The sequence below is a fragment of the Budorcas taxicolor genome, chromosome 20 (genome assembly GCF_023091745.1).
Source record: "Budorcas taxicolor isolate Tak-1 chromosome 20, Takin1.1, whole genome shotgun sequence".
NCBI classification, from domain to species: domain Eukaryota; kingdom Metazoa; phylum Chordata; class Mammalia; order Artiodactyla; family Bovidae; genus Budorcas; species Budorcas taxicolor.
Window position 1 is genome coordinate 21,624,206 of NC_068929.1, and position 26,351 is coordinate 21,650,556.

The following is a 26,351-nucleotide window of genomic DNA, read 5'->3' on the forward strand; positions in this document are numbered from 1 at the left end:
TGACGGTACTTGACGGTAGCAATGACTGAACCCACCCTTCAGAAAACATTACTGTGAGTCAGCCAGGTGTTCCTGCAGAACTTCAACAATATATCAAAAGCAAACAGAATTATCTCACCTGAAAAATAAGTTAAGCTTCTGTACCATACTGATTTTCCATCCAGTTGTCAATGTGATCACCAAACTTAAGCATTTTAATGGTCAGTTTCTGTTCAATCAGTCACAAGAAAAGCTGTTTCAGTCTCTCTCTATTCCATGCCATGCCTCTCTCTTTGCACTTAGATCTGTTCCTTAGAAAGGTGGAACAGTCATGCAAGAATACTAATGGGAGAAAGGAAGGAAGGGAGAGAAGGAGGAAGGAGTGGAGGAAAGAAGAGAAAGGAAGATACATCAGTGTATGTTTCCCATGGGCCCCCTCCTCTAGTATTCATTTTCTCTTTCCAGCCTAGACCCTTCTGCTCTTAGAGGACCCTCCATTCAAGCCAAGGAGCTTGGTTTCAGACTGAAACAGTGTTTCAGGATTCTGCATTTTACTTTGTATGCATTTTGAAGTAGCTCAGAATGATTAAAAAAAAAAAAGAATAAGATTCCAAGACAGTTTTGGACAATGTCACCTTCCACCTCCATTGGTAAAAAGAATATGCCAGAGGAAGAAACGATCTCAAGGGGGATTGGCAGCAGGACCACCTTACTGAAAGTACAGCTTCACAAACCTCCCCACCAAATTCCCCACTCAGCTCTGCCCACACAGTCCAGTGGAACCCACGTAACGTAACTCACTCTGCCCGAGACCCTCCTGTGTCTTAATGGAGACACTCTAATAGCAGGGATCATTGTTCCAAAGGGGAGGAAACAGTATTTGGGGTTCACTTTGTGTTGTTGTTGCATGCAACGCTAAATGCAGATATTCGTGCTGTTGGCAACATCTGAGGAAGTGATTTAACCCACTTGCATGGCCAGGCATAATGATTTCTCATGTGGCTCTGTGGCTTTAACCCTACTTGTTTGTCCGTTCTGATTATTTCAATCATGTTTGCATATTAATTACTTAAGGCATAGCTTTATTATTTCAGAGGCTCTGAAGTCCTGCTTGATTCTTCTAACTCAGAACCTAGCTTTCTCTGCTGACCTTATTTGCTCTCTTCAGAAACAGATCCAGGAGGCCAGAAAAACTTACCACCCACACAGACTCTTCATAATCAAGTCGTTGGATGAAGACAGGTAAGCTAGAAAAGTTACCCTAGGTTCTGTCCTGGCCTGACAGGCACACCCACATAGTCATCACTGAGTATTCTCCAGGGTTAGTACTGCCCAGGGCTTTGCAAACTGGTGTTCTGTCTCCACAGTTTATATTTCAAGATAACTTCCAATGAGAATCATATAGTCAGAAACCAAAATGGTAGGTTATAAAAAGCTTCTGGTTCAGTGAAAAACAAAAATTTGACTACTAATTTCAACCTATAATCAAACAGTAAAAATCATCCATTTAACTTCCATCCCTTTCTTTTTCTGATTCAGTCTCTAATAAAGAGGAAATTTTGCTTAATGATAAAAAAAAGTAGAAGCAAAAGGCCTGGGATAACCCACAACTAAATAAGCAGTTGTAGAGCATTAGTGATTGTTGGGAGAAGATGAAATAAGAAAGGGAGAGACAAGCAAGGGAATTGACATGATGTCTGAAAGACCACATTCAGCCTGCACCCTCAAGAAAGTGTGTAAGAGAAAGTAGGCCGGGACAACAATGAAGGTAGGGTAAAAAAGATGTGACTTTAGTTTTCAAAATGTCACGCCCGTATTGAGTGTCCCTTTGGTCCAAACGAGAAACAAAGGGAGAAATCCAACAGCTTCACTCACAAGCAGAGCAGCTGGCAAAGGGTCAAGGGCAAAATCTTGGAGAAAGCTTCAGCGTGCAGCCTAAGAACAGGTGGCAAGAAGCCTTTCAGCTGGTTTCTGTTTTTCCAAGTCCTGCTTTTCTCATTGTCCCCTATTTCAGGGGCTCCCAATCTCCGGGATCTAAGGCCTGATGATTTGAGGTGGAGCTCATGTAATAATAATAGAAATAAAGTGCACAATAAATGTAATGCAGTAGAATCATCCCCAAACCACCCTCCTCATGGGTTCATGGAAAAATTGTCTTCCATGAAAGCCATCCCTGGTGCCAAAAAGTTTGGGAACCACTGTCCTATTCCCCCTTTCAATCTGCTGATCATTTTACCTCATGCCATTGCTCACACCTGGCTCTCTCTGTGGATTTCTTTTTTTAAAGCCTTCCGGAAAGTTTTTCATTCTTCATGGCCATACATGCAAACCATTTAAGATGTTGTTTTTCAATAACATGATTTTTTTTTTAACATGATTAATTTAAAAAGCTACTTCTGATGCTCATAAGCAGAAGGGGTGACATCATTCCACAGCCAGACCATGACCATGTAGTTTTATTGGTGATAACTCTTTCTAGCTGGCAAAACAGAAGACTTGTTATTATAAAGCACAAGTGGAAAAGGAGTTCTAGACTTTGCTTCATTCTCTGGGATGTTCTTGAGAGAGTGTTGACAGATCGCCAGGTTTCTCTTAGTTGTTCCCAATATGTACATAGTAGATATTTCTTCAGACAAATAGAGTTATTACAATGAAACCAGTGAAGCTTTGAATTTCCTTGAGGCTACAATAGATTTTAGGAACACCATTTATTAAGATCAATGTGCTCTGTTTAGGTCACTGAAAGCCATAACCATAAAAGAAAAAAATTGAGAGACTGGACTTCATTGAAATTAAAAATTTCTCATCAAAAGAGACCATTAAGAAAAGGAATAGGCAAGACATTACTGGAAGAAAATATTTGTGAAACATAAACTTGGCAGAGGACTGAGAGCCACAATGTACAGAGAATGCCTACTCAGTAATAAAGACAACAGAATTGCTTGAATGGATAGAAGATTTGCAAAGACATTTCACAAAAGAAGATGTGTGACTGGCAAAGGAGCACATGGTGATGTGTTCAGTGTCGTTTGTCATTAGAAAAATGGAAGTTGAATCACAGTGAGATACTGCCCACACTCACCAGGATGACACTAAACACAAGCAAGGGTGTAGAGCAACTGGAACTCCCATGCATTACTGGTGGGAATATTAAAGGCCACATCTGTTTTAAAAAGGAATAGCAGTTTCTTTTAAAAAAAGAAAAAAAGCATACACCAAATGTCATATGATATAACTTATATGTGGAATCTAAAAAAAAATTTGTAGATCTTATTTACAAAGCAGAAGCAGACTCACAGACTTAGAGAACAAACTAATGGTTACCAGCAGAGAAGGTGGAAGGGAAGGATAGATTGGAAGTTTGGGACTGATGTGTACACACTGCTGTATTTAACACAGATAACCAGCAAAGGACCTAGTGTATATCACAGGGAATCTGCTCAATATTCTGTAATAACCTAAATGGAGAAAGAAGTTTTTTAAAAAAAGATACATGTTTATGTGTAACTGAGTCATTTTGCTGTACATCTGAAACTAGTATTATATTGTTATTCAATTATGTGCTTAGTCGCTCAGTTGCGTCCGACTCTTTGGGAGCCCATGGGCTGTAGCCCACCAGGCTCTGCTGTCCATGGGGATTCTCCAGGCAAGTATAATGGAGTGGGTTGCCATTCTCTTCAGGGGATCTTCCCAACCCAGGGATTGAACCCAGGTCTCCCATCTTACAGGCTGATTCTTTACCATCTGAGCCACTGGAGAAGCCCATTATTCAATTATACTCCAATATAAAATAAAGATTTATTTAAAATTAAATATACCTCTACTCTATGATGAGCTGTTAGGCAAGTACGTTCTTCCCAGTGGAAATAAAAGCATATGTCTATAAGAAGGCTTGTATACGAATGTTCCCAACAGCTTTATTACCAATAGCTCAAAACTAGATACATCCCAGGTGTCCGTGAACAGATGGATGACCGTGCAAACTGTGGTATGGTCATACAATGGCTTACTACTCAGCAGTAGAAAGGAGTGAACTACTGTCACACCGAATAACGTGACTTAGTCTCAAAGACAGCATGCTCAGTGGAAAAGTCTTACATGAAAGAGTCTATTCTGTTTGATTCCATCTTTATATGAAATTCTAGCATAGGCAAAATAATCTGTAGTGAGAAAAATAGAAACAGTGGTCGCTTCTGGAAAGGGGAGGAGGGGGTGAGGACAGATAGTGAAGCGGGGGCAGACTTCCTGGTGTTATAGTGATGTTCTGTGTCTTGTTAGGGCTTTGGATACACAGATATGTGTTTGTCAAAACTCTGTAAGTATACATTTAAGGTTTTATAATTCATTATATATAAAATGTACATCAGAAGAAAAAAGTAAATATCGAACTGAAGTTTTTAGGTAGAAGTTGGTTCGTGCCTGCCATCTATGTATTTATTTATTTGGCTGCACGAGGCCTTAGTTGTGACACAGCATCTTCCTTGCATCATGTGGGATCTTTCATTGCTGTGCGTGGACTCTCCAGGTGTGGCGAAAGGGCTCAGCAGTTGCAGCACATGGCCTGCCTAGTTGTGCCCCACAGGTTCCAGAGCATGCAGATTCAGTAGTTGCAACTCCCATGTTTAGTTGCTCTTATTTCCCAGACTAGGGATCAAACCCACGTCCCTGCATTGGAAGATGGATTCTTAACCACTGCACTGCCAGGGAAGTCCCGCCTGTTATTTACTTTTAAGGACATGAGAAAGAAGGGTGAATGGAGGAGGGATATACAGGCACGTGACAAAGGGGTGTTAGTCACTCAGTCGTGTCCGACTCTTCGAGACAACACGTGCTATAGCCTGCCAGGATCCTCTGTCCATGGGATTCTCCAGGCAAGAATACTGGAGTGGGTTGCTATTCCCTTCTCCAGGGGATCTTCCGGACCCAGAAATCAAATCCATGCTCCTGCATTGCAGGCAGAGTCTTTACCATCTGAGCTACAGGAAGCCCAAAACAACAGCAGTAAAATGTTAATGGTAGACTTTACAATTAAATGGTGGGTAGATGAGTATTCACTGTAAAATGCTGTGTAAAATTCTCTGTATATCTGGAAGCATTCACAGTAAACTGTTGGTGGGAAAAAAATCCATATGCTAGTTTTACTCATGGATACTCTCCAGTTGTTTGTTAGATCTAAATGTTCTATCTTTTAATATTAGATGATAATCACAGAAAATGAAGGCTTGGGTTCATCTTCTCATATCTGACTTTTTTTTTCTTTTAAAATCTGGTCTTTCATACCTTTTATTTTAGCAGACAAAAGAAGCCAGGAAATGGTTATTATGAGAGGAAGGGAGGGGGAAGAGAACTGTGACCCTAAAAAAAAAAACACCAAAAAATTCCTACTGTAAAATATTGAATATCAAGAGCAGGCAAACACTTCAGACTTGTAGAATCAAGAAATTAATGAAAGCACCAAGACTGCGTCCTCAGAACCACTGGGGAATGATAATTACAGACAGTATTTCTGGAGCAGACACATAACCTTGATTCCCAGGACATCCCCTAAAGCACTCTAATAGTATGCTATTTGTGGAAGGTTTTTCCACCTTTAATAACAGAGAAATAATGTTAGAAGGAAAGAAATCCCTTATTTAGCCACTAGGGTGTCATTATTGAGCCCCAGCTGAAGGCCCCTTTAAAAGCATCCATATGGTAAAAGAACATGTTTCCCCACGAAATCAAAACTGAGTACATCTGAGACTTCTGAACATCTTTTTTTCTTGGGTCTTAAAATGGTTTTGTGCATATTTGTGAAAAAAAAATTTATGATGTGCTATCTTCCAAAGTGAATGGTTATTTATAATTCATAAAAGACCCGCACACAGGAAAATTCTTCCCTTTTATTAGCCCTGTGAAGTTAGACCAGCTGATCTTTTAGTACATATTACAGACATCAAATTCTCCGTATGGCTGAAGTTTCTCTCCTCAAACTAAATGCAAAGAGGCAGTGCTACTGAAGCTGTTGTTCAAAAGCTAGTGGGGTCCATGTCTCTTTTGATAAAATGTTAAATAAACAAAAAATCACTCTCAGAGTCTCTAAAGACACAGGAGGGAAAATACTTGGAATGCTAAACATGCTTTTTAAATTTTGCACAGCCTTTGTAAAATACAAAGACTTTTTTTTAATAGTTTTTTTTTAATCATTATTATTTTACTTTTTGACCACACCAAGAGGTATGTGGGAATCTTAGTTCCCCAACCCGCGATCGAACCAGCACCCCCTGCATTAGAGGCATGGACCACCAGGGAAGTTCCACAGTGGCATATTTTTAAATGAACCTTTTTTTTTCTGTTTCCAACAATTGACCGTGGTCTTCGGACACTGTTGACACATCATTTCCTTTCAGCTGCTGCTGGCTGCTTGTGAGTCATGGTGCGAGTTCATGAGCAGAAGTGACTTGGGCCCAGCAGCATGGGCATGGGGTGCCTGGATCTGTTACAGGGGGTCCGGTGCCAAGTGCTCCCACCCAGCTGCACCTGCACATTCCTGTCATGATATCACAGAAAGTTACTTCCTTCAAAGTATCCAGCTTAGCGCACCCTACCAGGGTCACGTCTACCTCGGTTAGTGGTGTGCCTTGGACCCACGTAAGGGAGTTTCACAGAATTTTTAGAGAGCTAAGTTCAATGTGAAATTAACACATGGCTTTGTTTCCTTTGAAGTTCCTGCCCTCTAATATTGCAGATGAGCCTTTTAAGCTCTAGAACTGTCTGGAGATAGAAACTCTTTCTGTGACCTGACTTTTAAATACCTTGACTTAAAATACAGATTGCTAACTGCCAAACACGAAAAGCCAGCTCACGTGTAGGACAGGGTCCTTGGTCAGAATGCATTACCTCACATTGCAGGGACGAGGGATGATGGATTCAAATGCTTTCTGAGCAGGATTTTCACCACCTTATGCTGCCTGACTCAGAAGATAAGAATGAGGAGATCATAGCCTCTTGATATGCCAGCTGTACTGTGTAGTACTAGCAGTGGCGATGGAAAAGGCAATATTTATTCTGAGGGCCCTGACAACATCATCATGAAGTCACTCGTCCACTCCTAAGTGGTTTGCATTTTCCAAGATCCAGAGAGAGAGAGAGAGGCTCATGAGCTATAATTCTAGGCATTTTTCCCCTTTCTACCCACACTCTTATTCAACATGTCTAAGCACTGTTTGGAAAAGCTAGATAGTTGACAAAACCAAATATGCAATGTGCTATCATATGTTTTAGTTTAACACTTTCAGAATTTATTTCCCTATCACATAAATGAAATCTTTCAAGTTCTTCTTCCCCACCATCCATCACTCAAAGCACTAAATCATTATCGAACAAAAATGTTAATCAGTTATCCACTGTGTCATATCCCCCCTTCCTCCTTCCATCCATCAAACTCTCCAGGCTTCAGATATTTCTTGGGTGTTTACCTCATGCCAGCTCCTATGGTGGAGATGTGGACATGAATTAACCCTGCCCTTTGGGAGCTTCTAGTCACACAGAAGATACTCTCCTGTACGTCCCCCATGCCTTCAGTGGACAATTAACTTTTCTGCTGTTACTTCATCAGAGCTGGAAAACAGGAATTCCTCCTCTTCCCAGATAATACTCCTAGGTTCACGCACTTTGTGTGCCCTGTTTGGTCTGATGGCCACCCGCCCTATCCTCTGAAACCCAAAACACAGTCATGAGAGAAACTGGCGCTTATTGCAGTGGGAGTAAATTTCAGGACATCGCTCGGATAAGACTGAGGATAATGGCAAAGCCTCACTTTGCAAGTTTAAAATTTAAACAGTCACTGCCTAGTACCATGTGTTTAATTTTCTCTCTCCTTTCTAGGGCACTGACCCCCTCCTACAGAACCAGACCTCTGGGGTTACAATTCATCTGCATGATTCATTCCAATCTGCCCTTCAGTCCAATCATCTTTTCGGTTTTCAGAGATAAGTCATGAGATCCTTCCTTTCGGAAGGCCCTAAGTACAGCTTCCTTATCCATCATCCACTGAGCCGTGTCCTTTGAAATACTGTTGTGCTTTTTTTTTTTTTTTTTTTTTTGAGGGAGAGGGGAACTGAATTGGAAAGAAACCTGGGTTGAGGAGAGGATGCCAAGAAGACACCTAAGGATTCCCTTTATGCTTCATCCAGCCAAGCCTCCGACCACCTTTAGAGTTTATGACATTTCGTAAGCACACCTAACAAGCCCCTTTGGCAATATTCCTTGAAGTTTCCATACCCCAGGACAAGACCACAGCGTCCCAGTCTCCCTGCCGTAGCTCACCAAGGTTCCACGTATGTAAATGCGTTACTGCTGGGTCAAGACGTGGACCCACTCTGCTCAGGAGGCTGCTGGGGCAAAGACAGCTGGGCAACCACTTAGGAAATGTAGGGCTGGGCTGATAAAGAGTTCTAGAGAAGAGACCAAACACAGCGCCCCCTGTTTGCCCAGGCACTGGAAATTGAGGTTGGCCATCAGTCCTGTGCTGGCGCTCGGTACAGAGGCCTGCCCCAGTCCTGGAGTTACATTATCCTCAAGTCCCCAGCCTTCCAGCCCGTTCCTCCCTCACCCCTCACTCCTCCTTGCCCTGCACCAAAAGTGACCACTTCTGGCTGCTCTTCTATATGCATTTGGAAGTTATGCTTTTCCTTCCATTCTTTGGGTCTGTGCGTGCTAAGTCGCTTCAGTTGTATCCAACTCTTTGTGATCCTATGGACTATGGCCCACCAGGCTCCTCTGTCCATGGCATTCTCCAGGCAAGAATGCTGGAGTGGGTTGCCATTTCCTTCTCTAGGGGATCTTTCCAACCCAGGCATCGAACCTGTATCTCTTACATCTCCTACATTAACAGGTGGGTTATTTACCACTAGCACCACCTGGGAAGCTCTTGGCTGCTCTTCTGCCTGGTGTTTTTGACTATCCCTTTGGGGACCACTAGCCTGTGTTTTCCCAGCTTCTCCACTCTCAGACCCCTCTAGCCCAAAAGGTTCAACAGAATCTCGTGCCAGCCACTTATGTACTTTCAAATTTTCTAGTTAGATTTTTTTAAGTTTGAAAGAAAGTGAAAGTGAAAGTTGCTGAGTCATGTCTGACTCTTTGCAATCCCATGGACTAGTCTGTGAAATTCTCCAGGCCAGGATACTGGAGTGGTTAGCCTTTCCCTTCTCCAGGGGATCTTCCCAACCCAGAGATTGAACCCAGGTCTCCCGCATTGCAGGTGGATTCTTTACCAGCTGAGCCACAAGGGAAGCCCTTTTTAAGTTTAAACAGGGAAAAAATTGCATCCAACTTTTGAAACTTTAAACAGCTTTATTGAGATATAATTTACATACCATACAATTACCCATTTAAAATACACCACTGAGTATATTCACAGAGTTGCTTAACTAGCACCATGATCAATTTTAGAACATTTTCATGACCCCTTTAAAGAAATTCCTTACCCATCGGCAATCAGTTCCCATTTCCCTTCAAAATCCCCAGTCCTAAGCAACCAGCCATCCGCCTTCTATCTCTATGGATTTGCCTCTTGGCCATCTCATATGAGTGGAATCATAAAACGTGTGGCCTTCTATGTCTGGCTTCTGGGGCCTCCCTTGTGGCTCGGCAGATAAAGAAGCCGCCTGCAATGCGGGAGACCTGGGCTCTCTCCCTGGGTTAGGAAGATCCGCTGGAGAAGGGAAAGGCTATCCACTCCAGTATTCTGACCTAGAGAATTCCATGGATGGTATAGTTCATGGGGTCGCAAAGAGTCGGACACGACTGAGCGACTTTCTCTTCACTTCTGTCACTTAGCATTGTGTTTTCAAGGTTTGCTCACGCTGTAGCTTCCACTTTACTGTACTTTACTTAGTCCAGTCTATCCAAAATATTTCAACATGTAGTCGATTTTAAAAGTGATAAGTGATATATTTTGCATTTTTCCCCATACGAATTCTTTGAGCTTTGGTGTGTATTTTACACTCAGCACATCTTAACAAGACCAGCCTCACTGCAAATACCCAGCAGCCACATGGGGCTCATGGGCATTGTGTTGGAAAGCACAACCCTAACCAGAGCCTTTTCCATTATCTTTAAAAGCAATAGCTTTCTCTGTTCACATTCACACTCCCGCAGACCCTCCCCACCCTACATGCACCTACACTGTGTTTCCCAGGTGGCTTCAGCATTTTAAGGCAGCACCATGCTTCTCTCTGCCAGTAGACAGCCCTGAACTCGTGTTTCTGTCTGGGCGGTGCATGCTCAGGTCAGAATCTACATGCAGATAACTGGAGCTCACTGTGCCAGGTCGCTTTCCTTGCCCAGGGGCCTTGGCTACGTGATATATCTTGCTAAAGTGAAACTTTTTGCTTAAAACTTAACAAAACTTAAAAGAAGTTTTTTCTCTGGTTTTTCAGAAGCAGGTCTGTCATTTCTTAATTTTCTCCCTGGTACTTTTTATTTCTTCCAGCCATTGTTTTGCTAATAATAGCTCTAAGCACACAAATAAAGCTCACTGGCAGTGGTAGATTTGGGAAATTGCTACAAGCTTCCTCACAGCTCTATCCTGCTCCTGTCAGCCATTTCCCCAAGAAAATGGACGTTTAATCAGTGTGAGGCTGCATCTTATTAGTCTGGCTCATTAGCTATCACCTCCTTCCAGGTGTGGGACAGAAGACAGAAACGCTGCCACCAACTGCCTGGGATGCTGGGATTTCAACAGGAAGTGGGACCTTTATGAATGAAGCACATTGTTTATCTCAGTGTGGCTATGTCTATACGGTCATATGTAAGATGTTTCTAAACATCTGCGGTTAAGATGAGCACATGGCAGTGTTCCTGAAATTGTGTTTTCAAAGGAAAATCTTACAAACTTGGTGTTATTCAGGAGAAAGCAATGGCACCCCACTCCAGTACTCTTGCCTGGAAAATCCCATGGATGGAGGAGCCTGGTGGGCTGCCATCCGTGGGGTCGCTAAGAGTCAGACACGACTGAAGCGACTTAGCAGCAGCAGCAGCAGCAGCAGCAGCAGCAGGGGAACAAAGATCCTACCTCCCATGGAGCAACTAAGCCCACAACCAGAGAGCCCAAGCCCTGCAACAAACAATCCCACAGGAGGCAACTAAGACCTGATGCAGTCAAATAAATAAATAATAAACACGTAGATCTGAAGTTCACCAAAAACTTTTTTTAGAGAAGAATTATTCTAAGAGAAAATCTGACTCACTACACCAGTCAACGTTTCAGCTTCTTGATCAAACAGACACTCCTAAGGCAATAGCATGCTAAGAAAAGCAGACAGCAATGGTAGCCAGCTCTGAGGTGTGGGGACTTGCTGTGAACTGGCTGATATTACCTGCCTCCTTTCACTCAACAGAAACTTTGTTTTCTACAGAAAATGGCAGCACCACTACCATTCTAGGATTCCGTGTGTTAGGCCTCACCCAGCAACTGCTTGGCTGTCTATCCATAGTTAAAATACCTAGTGCCCCAGGGAATGTCATAAAATTTCACTGTATTCAGTGACGCCCTGTTCAGTGAATTGCAGAGAACTGAGTCTTCTTATGCACACCTGGCTGTGAATCACTGACTCAGTGACCTCCATGTGGAATCTGCTCTCTTGATATAATTAATTTAGCCTTCATGAGATGGAAGTTCCTAACCTTTCTTAGGGATGCGTGCCTAATTTCACAAATCTCTGAAATTACTTCAGTTGTTTACATGGCAATCTTGTGTGATCCAAGCAACCCTAGTGCTGTCATTTTAAGACCATTTGAAACGCCTTAATAGTCCCCCTTTTTTTTTCTTTTCCTCTTGCCCATTTCCAAATGGAAAGAATTCTTATGAAGTAATAGGGTGGTGGGGAGAGACACAGTTTGGTTTAGCTCCTACTAGTTATTCTGTGTTATGCTTGAGTGGATTATTTGCATCTGGTCTCTATTTGTTAACATCAATGGGTTATGTTTGCATAACTAGATTGAATTATAAAAGAGCTTCCATTTTGAATGATTGACTCTCACACACACACACACAAAAGAAGGCAAAAAGAAACCATGCCCTAAGCTAGAGATACCAGCCTTAGGAAACCTGTATTGGAGGGGAAAAAAAAAAGAATCTCCTGAAGTCCATCACAAAGACTTTCTGGTTTCAATTTCCTCTTTTCTTTTGAAATAAGATCCAGTACCCCAGCCCTCCACCTCGAATAAAGCAGCTGAAACTTGGCAGGAAGTGGTGTGGCAGAGACCACCCAAGAATTAGGGGTGTCTGATGTGGAAGGGAAAAGTTAAATGAAAAGCTGAAGATGATGTCAAGTAGATGAGAATGACTCATCAATACCGAGCTTCTGTTTCTCTCCAGTGAAGATTCCTGTGCTGGAGTGTCCAGTTAATCACCCATCTAGGATGAGCTGGGCTAAGCCGCTTTCCAGGCCATATCTCAGCCTCCAGGCAGTGTACAACTAACCCTTTCGAAAGACCTCCAATGCATTCAAGTTCTTGGGAAATGTTCCTGTTCTATAAACTCCTCAGGCTGTCATCTGTCAACACGCCTCTTTTCCTTTTACTCACACACATTTCCTTATCGCCATCTGATGTGTTTTGCCCCTTCCAATAAACTGTGAAGTTCTTAAAACCAAACAACTCGTACTCCCACCTGAATGTCACCCCCACCTCCCAGCCAATACCTGGTCAGGGGGGGTAGCTTAGTCTATTAGCACTCTGGATCAAAGTTCTCTGTTTTAGATTGCAAGATTCAGGAGAACAGGACTTTGATTAGTGAAAAGTACAAGTGATTTCCTGCCAGAGTCAGCTTCCCTGGTAGACAAATGAAGTAGTCACATCTGGAGGGGTTTTAGAAACATCCTTCCGCTCTTCTAAAATTCCACCTAGTGACACCTTTTCACTTAAGGTTTTGATCTTTGTTAAAATACAGATTCCCTCCGGAGCAGTAATTTGATAAGTTATCTATGATGAGAGTAGATAAAGGAACTTGCTGAACCTGGGGAGAGGAGAGGAGATAGCATTGGAGGGGAAGTTTGAGTGTCAGTTGGCCCCATTCACACCAAATTCTTTTCAATAATGTGTGATGGTGGTGTTGATATGAAGACTTATTCTCTTTCCAAAGGCCAAGCTCCAATACCTTATTATTGAGTGGAGTATAAATAAGGATGGGGGACATTTAGAGGATGCGTATGATGTGCTAGACAGTGCTCTAAACACTTAAATAGTAACTTGTTACACCTCACAATTCCCTGAGGTTGGCCTTGTTATTATCCCAGTTTTAGTGATGAGGAAACTGAGGAAGAGAGGAAGGAAACTCACATAGACAGAAGGTGGCAGATCCAGGAAAAGAGTAAGGATGCCTGACACTGTTAAATATCCATGCTTCCCTTTCTCATCCCTTTCCCATCAGCCCCCCACCCCAGCCTGATCCTCATCCCCCTCCCACCCTTGTCAATAGATTTACCTTAGATAATCCTAATGAATCCTAAATGTGAGAAACAAAACAAAAAGGCATCTAAGAAAAAGAAACAGTGTTCCAGGCATGGATGAGTCTTTCCACAAAGAAGTGTTTTCCAAAAATGGCAACCAAGATGCTTAACACTTAAAAAAATGTATATTGCAATCCAAAGCTTTAAAAAGTAAAAAAAATAAATAAAGTAACTGGGAGTGGGGGGAAGGTACCCAGGGAATTGTCTAAATTGCAATACACCCATTTGGGGTGCTTTTCCCCCCACACCATGAATGAAATGGAGATACTAACAAGGGCAATGTTTATATCACTTGATACATGTGAAAGGAACAAAGCCTTCCTGAGAGAGGAAGCCCTGCAATCTGTATGTATATGCTGTTTCTAAGATGTGTATAAACTTAAACACACACAGGACTCACCCAACACTTTGTTTTCCTTGAGGAGGATGAGTTGAGAAAGTTCACCTTATGCATCATGCTAGAGAAGATAGACTCCTTATTCATCTTCAGATTAGAAAAATAAAATATGTGTTGGTTCCCTGGAATTGGAGGTGATAGCTCAATAATTAGAAGGAGATCAAGTAAAAGGGGAAAGTGAAGTGAAAGTCACTCAGTCGTGTCTGACACTTTGCGACCCCATGGACTGTACAGTCCATGGAATTCTCCAGGCCAGAATACTGGAGTGGGTAGCCTTTCCCTTCTCCAGGGGATCTTCCCAACCCAGGGATTGAACCCAGGTCTCCCACATTGCAAGCAGCTTCTTTACCAGCTGAGCCACAAGGGAAGCCCCAAAGGGGAAAAAGAGCAGATAAACTGCAGAATGGGGGGTGGAATGGCATTATGCTTTCCTCCCCACTGGTCTTCATGTTTGCCAGGTTTCATTCAGTGGAACTGTATGGGATTGGAAAGTGGATTGCTATGAGGATATCATCACAGTACAGCTCAGGGGGTAACATGACTGGGACACCTGTATCCCTGCCGACCTCAGAGAAGGAACCCCAGGGACAGCTCTGCCTGTAATTGAAGCCAGGCCTTCAGTCGGTGTGGCAAAACTGAGATTTGCCTGTGAGGGCAGCACGGCTCCAAGGTGCTGCTGAGTTCTTCCTGGGAATGGCTCCTTCCCCACCAGAATCAGAAATCAGCAGCAGAGTGTAGATTAGAGAAACGCAAATCAAAATCTCACTGAGGCATCAGCTCACGCCGGTCAGAAAGTCTGTAATCAAAAAGTCTACAAACACCAAATGCTGGAGAGGGTGTGGAGAAAAGGGAACCCTCCCACACATATAAAATGGTACAGCCACCATGGAGAACAGTATGGAGTTTCCTTAAAAAACCGAAAAATAGAGCTACCATATGATCCAGCAATCCCACTTGTGGGCGTATATCCGGAGAAAACCACAATTCAAACAGATACATGCCCTGCAGTGTTCATTGCAGCACTATTTACAATAATGGAAGACATGGAAGCAATCTAAAGAAGATGTCATACATACATACAATGGAGTATTACTCAGCTGCAAAAAAGAACAGAATAATGCCATTTGCAGCAATATGGATGGACATAGAGATTATCATACTAAGTGAAGTAAATCAGACAAAGACAAATTCCATGTGATATCACTTCTATGTGGAATCTAAAAACAGAATACAAATGAGCTTATTTACAAAACAAGACTCACAGACTTCAAAAACAAACTTATGGCTACCAAAAGGGAGAGGTCAGGGACGGGGTATAAATGAGCAGTTTGGGATTAACATATACACACTAATGTTTATAACAGAGATAACTAATGAGAACCTACTATCTAGCACAGGGAACTCTACCCAATACTCCGTAATAGCTTATATGGGAAAATAGTCCGAAAAGAGTAGATATATGCTTGCGTATGGAGAAGGCGACGGCAGCCCGCTCCAGTGCTCTTGCCTTAATAATCCCGTGGACGGGGGAGCCTGGTGGGCTGCAGTCCACGGGGTCGCGAAGAGTCGGACACAACTGAGCGACTTCGCTTTCACTTTTCACTTTCGTGCATTGGAGAAGGAACTGGCAACCCACTCCAGTGTTCTTGCCTGGAGAATCCCAGGGACGGGGGAGCCTGGTGGGCTGCCGTCTACGGGGTCGCACAGAGTTGGACACGACTGAAGCGACTTAGCAGCAGCAGCAGCAGCATGTGTACGTATAACGGAATCACTTTGTTGTATACCTGAGACTAACACAACATTGTAAATCAATTATACTCCCAATATAAAATAAAAATTAAATTTAACAAAAGAAAGAAACCAGCAACAGAGGCTTTCAGCCTAAGCTCCACAACATTCCTTGTGAGCCTGCAGTGTTCCTATATATTGTATGACCTTAAATTTTTAAATTGTCTTCACCAAGTTCATATTAAAGAAACAGCTCTTTGAAGCACACCTCTTAACCCTTCAAAAGTTGTCTTTATAATTGAAGGTCTTTGAATTGATTAATTTCTATGACAAACCATGGAAAGAATTTCCAAAATGTATTCTTTCCTTTTATTAATATCACCGGAGACCACACTACATGTTCCTATACATAGGTGGTATAGGGTCAGTGAAGGTGGTGTATGTTGAGACTTTTAGAGGCTTATAACTACCAATAAAATGCTGAAAATGACTCTGCTTTACTCTTGGACTACTAAAAGACAAATAGAATATTTTTTACTTTGAAATTTTGAAAAAAGTTTTGAAAGAAATTTTACTTTCTTAACAACCTTGGCTTGAAGGTGTGTCCAGTGCTACAAAAAAGTTGCCTAGGTTGGACGCCTTTTGCTTTCAGCATCCATGGTTAGAATTAGAGACACAGTAAGGATACTACCCAGAGAAGGCAATGGCACCCCACTCCAGTACTCTTGCCTGGAAAATCCCATGGATGGAGGAGCCTGGAAGGCTGCAGTCCATGGGGTCGCGAAGAGTCGGACATGACTGAGCGACTTCACTTTCACTTTTCACTTTCATGCATTGGAGAAGGAAATGGCAACCCACTCCAGTGTTCTTGCCTGGAGAGTCCCAGGGACGGGGGAGCCTGGCGGGCTGCTGTCTCTGGAGTCACACAGAGTCGGACAAGACTGAAGCTACTTAGCAGCAGCGGTAGCGGCAAGGATACTACCAGCCCCAATATATCTATAGTTCACAGAAGTTAGAGGGGTTCTCTTTCATTCTGAAAGACAAGGGAAATTTTTTTTTTTTTTTTTTTTTGAGAATGAGTGAACCTATATTTGGTAATAAGCCCATTATATAGTGGGTTCAGGGATCAACCTTCAGCTTTTCCTAATTAAAAAACAGAGGCAGGAAACCTTAACTGAAGGGCCAAGGGAAATCTAACTGTTCACACCTACCCTGGAGAACTTTTGAACATCCCATGGGGTCTTATTGTTAGGTCTGTGTCAGAATGTCAGCTTCTTTCTTCAGGATCTTTAATTACTGATTCATTTCTTTTTCAAAGTACTGTGTTTAGATATTCAGTCCTTATCAACATATTCCTGGGGGAGGCTAGGTGTCTCTAATACAGCTGTGGCTGAGTGATGCTCTCTCTCACCTAAGTCACGCTAGTCACAACCACATTCTCCTGGTGAGACCAGAGTTCTCTCTCTGAGAGCACTATGGCCACGGCAGGAGGAATTTAAAAGCCTAATTTCATGGGAACATTTTTTTTTTTTGGCCTTAAATTTGAAGTAAGTACTTCCTTCACTGGGAGAATTATAGAGGATTGTTGAGCAGCTTTTGCCTCTCATTCAAGGTATGGCTGTTTGAACACTTCATGTCCAACATCATCTTGAATACGTGAACTTGAGGAAACTCATGGCCTTGAAACTCTGACATACGTGGAGGTATACTGATGAGATGGGTAGGCCAGCCAGGTCATCTGTCTCTGGCCTCTGGCTCAAGGGGATCCCAGATTGTGCTGGCCATGCTGTAGCAAACTCATGCAGAAAAACAGAGAGCATCTCACCATCACGTGGATAGTAAGTTAAATCCATCAAACTCTTAGCTCTCGCGATATCTGCAGGAGAAAGGCCAGATCCAGGAGTGAGGTGCCTTAGAAACTGTAAGCTTCTTTGTCCTTGCAGAGGCCCTCAGACAGCCCAAATACTTGTTGATGCAGTTAATACTTTGCCAATTCCTACAGCCAGAATTGAACAGAATTCTGTGATATCAGCAGTTGTCAGTCAACAAACCTCTCTCTTGTCGGTGAGGTGCATCCAAAGGCCATGACAATACCCGGAATGGCTATTAAGTGTCTCAACAGGAAGAGGAGGCCTCATCACCCACAGTGCTGGCCGACTGGTAAGAACCAGTGGGTATGGAGAAGCGGTGCTGCCCGGAATGAGGAGTGCGACATACGAGAGACAGCTGATCCTGGCAGGGCTCTGCATTACCTCGAGGGGACAGCCAAGCTCTGACTCTTGGAGGAGCTGCTCTCTGCGCTTGCAAGCAGAGGCAAGGCACATAGGAGGGGCCCTGGGAGTGTGCTCAGGAGGACATGAAACTCAAGCCCTGAAAGCTAAGCTCCAAATCCAAATATGCTGTTACGCAAAGCGCTCGCAGATTGGCTCGCATTTGATTATCGTATGAGGTTACTTGTTGGCATGTGCTGAGTAATTCCCTGGCATGCCCGCGGCTTGTCAGTGGCATTCCTTCCTGAGTCACAACTGGACTGACAGCCTGGCTCAGGGAACAGGGGCCAGCGCTGTCCAAGAGGCTGTGTTTTCCATGAAACCTACAGCCCGTGGTCCTGAGTTGCTGATGTCACCATGCCCGCTTTTCTGTCCTCAAGGATGAGCTGGTAGGCATTTCCAGTGAGTGTTTGACAGGCTTGAGGAAACATTTTGGGGGGTTGCACATAACTGCTGAAGTGAGGAATATTTGTCTGTCATCAGTTGGATGAGAAAAGTTAAAATTCCTGCCAGAACTTTGGAGGCCTAGGGAGATGGCATCTCTCACGGGAGCAACATTAGGCCAATTACAATGCTCAGCATTTTCCCAACGCCCTAGGTTCAGAGCTCTTTGTGAGCAGTTTGTTTCTTTAGCTGAGTTTCTTAAACACACACCACCCCTTGTGGAGCTCTCTGGGCCTCCACCCAAAAGCCGAAGGATACAAAGAGGAGGAAGAAAAGAGAGAGCAGCCAGCTTTACCCAAAGAGAGAAACCAAGCCAAATATTTCAGCGATTCATTATTCTCCAAAAGCCTGTCAGTAGTTACAATGTGGGGAACCGGAGAAGAGCCAACACTTGCAACAGAGGAGACTGGCCACGTACAATATGGAAAAATAAGCAGTCATTACAATCATGCTATAGATTGTAGAGGAAACCTTAATGACGTGGAAATCTATAAACAACACATGGTTAAGTGAAGCTAATTGTAAGACATCACTCACAATATGATTACATTTTGTAAATATATATATATTTCTAGGTGAAGTATACATATAGAAAAAAGATAGAGAATATAAATTAAACTATTAATAACGATCTTTTGAGGTTGGGTGGATTATAAGAGATTTTTTTCTTTTTTCTCCAAACTGTCTACAATAAACATGTTTTAATTTTGTTTACATTTTTGTTATTATTTGTACTTTGTTATCAAATAAAACATGCTCACAGTGTAAGGTTCAAATAATACAGACATGTTTAAAATCTAAAGTAAAATTTCTCTTAATCCTTGTGTGTACAAATCTGTATTTTAATATTATTCTAGAATATTTATGCAATAGAATTACATATAGGTCTTCAATTTGCCTTTTATCACTTAAAGTATCTGGCACATCTTCCCAGATATGTATGGGCACTTTTTTTGGTTTTCTTTTTTTAAGTCGATCAAGACCCTGGCAGGCCACAGGGAATGGAAATTAAAGAGTGAGGGTCTCCGCTTTCCTGCTATAGACAGGCAGGGAATGAACGGGCACTGAAGTCCCAAGATGTCAGAGTTAAGAAGGACTTATTTAAACCCATTCCGTAAATGATGAAGAGATGAAGATCCAGAGACCAGAATCCACGTCTTTTAACTCTATGTCCAATATTGCCTTTGCATACCACACCGTGTGGTGTAAAACAGAAAATAACAAGTCCTTTTTAAAGAACTCTTATCTTGCCAACCTTTTGTTTCAGCCTTAACATCCCTTACGGGAACTGGGGAAGTTACCTCTCCCCTGTACAAATGATAATACTAGTTAACCGTTGCTGGGCACCGTGGGCCAAGTTCTCAGCTAAGCTATTTGCCTGTATTACCCTCATACAGTTCTTACAAGAACTCTCCAAGGCTGGTCCTATTATATTATCCATTTTACAACTGAAAAAAATTGAGGCTCAGAGAGGTTGAGTAGCTTGTCAAATGTCTCACAGCTAAGACAGGATGGAGCCAAGACTTGAAACTGTGTCTGGCCCCAGAGTCCCTACTTTCAAACGTTATACTCTATTTCTTGCAGACTTAGCTCATAAAGTTTTCACAAAACACACTTTAATTACTCGCTCCCTTTCCCCTTTGTTATTATCCAGTCTTTCTCAAACAAAGCAAAATAGGAATGACATTAGAGAATGCAGTTTGGTGTCAGGCAGGGTTCAGGGGCCCCACTTGGTGTTCAGGACTCTGTGCCAAACACTGGGGTAAAAGCAAAACAAAACACCCAGTCCAACCACAGCTATTCTTGCAGTTGGCAAAAAAGTCACCTGGCGCTTTTCCTCTAAGGATCCTGCATGTCCCATACAAGGTGGTAAACTGCTTGCTCCCCAGGTATTTTCATTTCTTATGTAATACTGCACTCGTTTCAACTTGGCCAACACGTTAGCACTTGTAGGTAAAGCCAATCTTTTTTTCAATCAGACACACAATACACACTGAGTCATGTGGTGAAGGCCCATACAATGTTTTTATTGTGAGCAGAGCCCCAAGGGCTTCGTCTTACAATCCTCACGTGTGTGTCAACCCTGGGGAGAAAGAACCCGCCCGACGCTGCTGCGTGTGGCTGTCGCCCAGAGCTGCCGGAGGCTAGGGTATGCCATGAGCAGTCATTTCACCCCTTGGGCACTGGCCCCCCATAAGCAGATTGTCAGAACTTTCCCAGACATTTATACTAGAGTCTTATGCTTCTGTTCAGTCTCTCTGCCTTTTGTATTTTCTGCTTATTTTCCTCTTCTTGTGTCCTAAGGGGCCACACGAGCTCCACTACTGTCCATAAAGCACAGAGCTAGTCCCCGCTCTCTTTCTTCCATTCTCCACAGCACCTCTTCTGTTCTCTCCCCCCACCCAAGTGACATTTCACCTTCTTTCTCTGTTCACTAGCCTCTTTTTGTCACTATTATAGCCACTTTCTACGAACAGGCTGGAGGCGCTGTCCTCAACATGGAAACGCAGAATCAGAAAAATTCAGTGCATTGGCTCTGGAGCCCCAGCAGCTTGGGTAAAATTCTAAGCATTGCTACCTACTAACTAGGTTAGTTAGTTAGAACATTCTTAGCACCCCTTGGAAGATATTCTGAGCATCAGTGTCCTTCAGTCAGTTTGGTTCAGTTCAGTCGTTCAGTCGTGTCCGACTCTTTGTGACCCCATGAATCACAGCACACCAGGCCTCCCTGTCCATCACCAACTCCCGGAGTTCACTCAAACTCACGTCCATCAGGTCGGTGATGCCATCCAGCCATCTCATCCTCTGTCATCCCCTTCTCCTCCTGCCCCCAATCCCTCCCAGCATCAGAGTCTTTTCCAATGAGTCAACTCTTCTCATGAGGTGGCCAAAGTACTGGAGTTTCAGCTTTAGCATCACTCCTTCTAAAGAACACCCAGGGCTGATCTCCTTTAGGATGGACTGGTTGGATCTCCTTGCAGTCCAAGGGACTCTCAAGAGTCTTCTCTAACACCACAGTTCAAAAGCATCAATTCTTTGGTGCTCAACTTTCTTCACAGTCCAAATCTCACATCCATACATGACCACTGGAAAAACCATAGCCTTGACTAGATGGACCTTTTTTGGCAAAGTAATGTCTCTGCTTTTCAATATGCTGTCTAGGTTGGTCATAACTTTCCTTCCAAGGAGTAAGTGTCTTTTAATTTCATGGGTGCAGTCACCATCTGCAGTGATTTTGGAGCCCCCCAAAATAAAGTCTGACACTGTTTCTACTGTTTCCCTATCTATTTACCATGAAGTGATGGGACCAGATGCCATGATCTTCGTTTTCTGAATGTTGAGCTTTAAGCCAACTTTTCCACTCTCCTCTTTCACTTTCATCAAAAGGCTTTTTAGTTCCTCTTCACTTTCTGCCATAAAAGGTGGCATCATCTGCATATCTGAGGTTATTGATATTTCTCTCGGCAATCTTGATTCCAGCTTGTGCTTCTTCCAGCCCAGTGTTTCTCATGATGTACTCTGCATAGAAGTTAAATAAGCAGGGTGACAATATACAGCCTTGACGTACTCCTTTTCCTATTTGGAACCAGTCTGTTGTTCCATGTCCAGTTCTAACTGTTGCTTCCTGACCTGCATATAAGTTTCTCAAGAGGCAGGTCAGGTGGTCTGGTATTCCCATCTCTCAGAATTTTCCACAGTTTATTGTGATCCACACAGTCAAAGGCTTTGGCATAGTCAATAAAGCAGAAATAGATGTTTTTCTGGAACTCTCTTGCTTTTTGCATGATCCAGCAGATGTTGGCAATTTGATCTCTGGTTCCTCTGCCTTTTCTAAAACCAGCTTGAACATCAGGAAGTTCACGGTTCACGTATTGCTGAAGCCTGGCTTGGAGAATTTTGAGCATTACTTTACTAGCGTGTGAGATGAGTGCAATTGTGCAGTAGTTTGAGCATTCTTTGGCATTGCCTTTCTTTGGGATTGGAATGAAAACTGACCTTTTCCAGTCCCGTGGCCCCTGCTGAGTTTTCCAAATTTGCTGGCATATTGAGTCCTTAGTGTTTAATTTCCAAGAGAGAAAGTGATGAGATTTGTTTTCATCAATCAACTCAGAATATGGGATATAACACCAGATATTCTCAGAAATACTTGAGTTCACTTTTGTAAGAGATAAGCTATGGGTGTGGGGTGCTGATAGTACATATATGAAGGTTAAAGCCTCATGGATCCCTCTTTTGGAAAAATAACAGTCACTCTGGCTTACCTTCTGTGGGAGCTTAGCTTTCCATGCCCTGGGTTCACTTTCAGTGTGGTGTAGTGGTAGCTCTTTGATTGGTGGGGCCTTTTTATTCTGTGCATTCACGTCCCCCCTCCATCTACACAAAAAGATTCTTCATATAAGGCCACTTAAAGATTTTATTCTACTAATTATTAGAGAAATGCAAATCAAAACTGCAATGAGATATCACCTCATTGAGATACCACCTCAAACCAGTCAGAAAGGCCATCATCAAAAAATCTACAAGCAACAAATGCCAGACAGGGTGAGGAGAAAGACAAACCTTCTACACCATTGGTGGGAATGTAAGTTGGTACAGCCACTATGGAGAACAGTATGGAGATTCCTCAAAACAACTAAATATAGAATTATCACGTGAACCAGCAATCCCATTCCTGGGCATATATCTGGACAAAACTATAATTCAGAAAGATTCATGCATCCCTATGTTCATAGCAGCACTATTCACAATAGTCAAGACATGGAAACAATCTGAATGTCCATCAGCAGAAGAGGGGCTTAAAACTATGTGGTACAGGGACTTCCCTGGTGGCCCAGCAGCTAAGACTTCACACTCCCAGCAAAGGGGGGCCAGGTTCCATCCCTGGTCAGAGAACTGGATCCCACACTCCAAACTAAGACCCAGCACAGCCAAGTACATAAATATCTTTTAAAAAGAAGTATGGTACATAAACACAAAGGAACACTGCTGCTAAGTCGCCTCAGTCATGTCCGACTCTGTGCGATCCCAGAGACGGCAGCCCACCAGGCCCCCCCGTCCCTGGGATTCTCCAGGCAAGAACACTGGAGTGGGTTGCCATTTCCTTCTCCAATGCATAAAAGTGAAAAGTGAAAGTGAAGTCGCTCCGTCGTGTCCGACTCTTAGTGACACCATGGACTGCAGCCTACCAGGCTCCTCCGTCCATGGGATTTTCCAGGCAAGAGTACTAATTAGCCATAAAAAAAAGAAACAAAATAATGCCATTTGCAGCAACATGGATGCATCTAGAGAGTATCATACCAAGTGAAGTAAGTCAGAAAGAGAACATGTGATATCACTTATAGGTGGAATCTAAAATATGGCACAAATGAACCTATCTATGAAACAGAAGCAAAGTGAAGAACAAAGAGAATAGACTGATGGTTGCAAGGAGGAGGTGAGGTGGGGGAGGGTAGGAGTGGGAGTTTTGAATTAGCAAGTGCAAACTATGCATATATAGAATGGATAAAGAGCAAATTCCTACTGTATAGCACAGGGAACTATATTCAATACCTGTGAGAAGCCATAATGGAAAAGAATATGAAAAAGAATCTATATAAACGTATAACTGAGTCACTTTGCTATACAGCAGTAAATAACACAACAGTGTAATTCATCTATACTTCAATAAAAAATTGACTAAAATTTTTTTTCTCCCATAGGAAAAGAATATGAATATGACTAAGAAAAGCTTCAATTTGGAAAAATAATTGAAACTCTTTAGAGCATCATGTTCTCAAGGGCAGGGGAACTCTATAACAGCAATAAAATTGTCAGCCTTTAATAATAAGCTACATATTCATGGTATTTTGTCATTTGCAAAGCATTTTTTAACAATATCTACATATTTACTCATTCATTTGTTTGTTCTTTCAACACCAGGATCACATTATGACTTTGGTGGGTTCTAGGCACTTTCACCTTCTTGGGTCCCTTCCTCCATTAAAAAAGTTAAAATAGTTCAGTGTGTTTTTATGGGCCATTAAAAAGTTTAAGGTTTCAGGTATGACCTAAATCAAATCCCTTACGACTGTACAGTGGAAGTGACAAATAGATTCAAGGGATTAGATTTGATAGACCCTGATGCTGGGAAAGATTAAAGGCAAAAGGAGAAAGGGACGACATAGGATGAGATGGTTAGATGGCATCACCGACTCAATGGACATGGGTGTGGGTGGACTCCAGGAGTTGGTGATGGACAGGGAGGCCTGGCATGCTGCGGTTCATGGGGTCACAAACAGTCAGACACGATTGAGTGACTGAACCGACTGAAAAAGTTTTTACTGATGTGAGGAAAATTTAAAGCACCTTTTTCACTCTAACAGCTCTTTTTTTGTTTTTTTGTTTTTTTTTTTCTTCTGATTTTAAGAGAAACTGAAGCATTTTCATAGGCCCTCAAAAGTACTGTGGGCTTGGGCATGGTGCATACTGAGCCTACTGGATAAATCAGCCTGCACCAGCAGTGGGCTGGGGATTAGATGCCCACAGATGAACACAGGTGCCTCCCACACCCTAAGGAGCTCCACAGCCTCAAGGAAACAGACCAGCAAACAAGCCATTCTGATGCTGCTACTTTGCAGGCTCAGCTATCCACCCTCATAAGAGCATGCTAGAGGCAGCATCTAACTCTAAGGATAGTGGGAAGGTTTTTCATTCAGCACTGCTTGAATGACTCTTGAAACCAACATTTTTCAGCAATTTTGGGTTTGAGTTTGGGTTCAAATTTTAGAATTTCTAGCAGGCCACTTGAAAAATTGAGAAATGAACATTAGGCAAAGAAGCAAGTTTCAGGGAATTTTAGAACTGTGCTATTAATTTCAACATATAGAGATAGACACAATTTTATATTTTGATTAATGCACAAGATTTATTTTTGCTGCAAGCACTGGGACTTAGGCTACCTCTGAGTCAGAAGACAGTATCAAGCTGAGCAGCTGCTGTAGTCCTGGATGCTGCTGCTGCTGCTGCTGAGTCACTTCAGTCGTGAACGACTCTGTGCGACCCCATGGACGGCAGCCCACCAGGCTCCCCCATCCCTGGGATTCTCCAGACAAGAACACTGGAGTGGGTTACCATTTGCTCCTCCAATGCATCAAAGTGAAAAGTGAAAGTGAAGTCTCTCAGTCATGTCCGACCCTCAGCAACCCCATGGACTGCAGCCTTCCAGGCTCCTCCGTCCATGGGATTTTCCAGGCGAGAGTACTGGAATGGGGTGCCATTGCCTTCTCCGGTAGTCCTGGATGAAGAGTATACAAAGGGCTGGGAGAAAGGGTGGGGAGCTCAGGGTATCTAGCTGGTTCCACAGGGAGAATGCAGTTCAGTGGGGTGTGAAAAACCTTTCCTTCCCGATCATATAAATGACCACAGTTGGGGCAGAAAATAATTCTTGGTGCTGAAGAACAACCAAATGAGCCAAATGAACCAAATGGTAACAGTTAACCTCAAATATTTTAGACGTTGATTAAAATTTGACAACACAGTTAGTTGCAAGGCATTCAAGATACCCCAGCTGCCAAGCTCCAGTCGTTACACCTACCAATCTCAGGATAACAAGAGCAAACATTTAGGATGTCCCAAAAGCCATGGCGAGAGCTTTATATCTGCTTTTCATCGTCATAGCAAATCTACTGTGTGAGTATTATTATTACCCCCATTTTATAAATGAGGCAAATGAAGCAAGGAGACTTGCGATGACCTGCCTTACAGAGGATAGAGCTGAGATTCGAACGCCACTCTGAGACTTGTTCTCTGAGTCACCATGCTTCCACATCTGTGTGATGCGTCTGACATGCCCTCCAATGCCTCGTGTCTGACCACTGCCACCCCTGCTCAGCTTCACACAGGAGCCACCTGACAGTCCCTCAGCATAGGCTTCTTACCTGGCACAGTAGAACGTGATGGAGACCCTCTCAGCTTCATAGGAGCAACACACAAGGGCTGTGAGAACTCACAACCTATGGAGAACATTGACACTGACCAACAGGCAATGGGGAATAGGGCTCA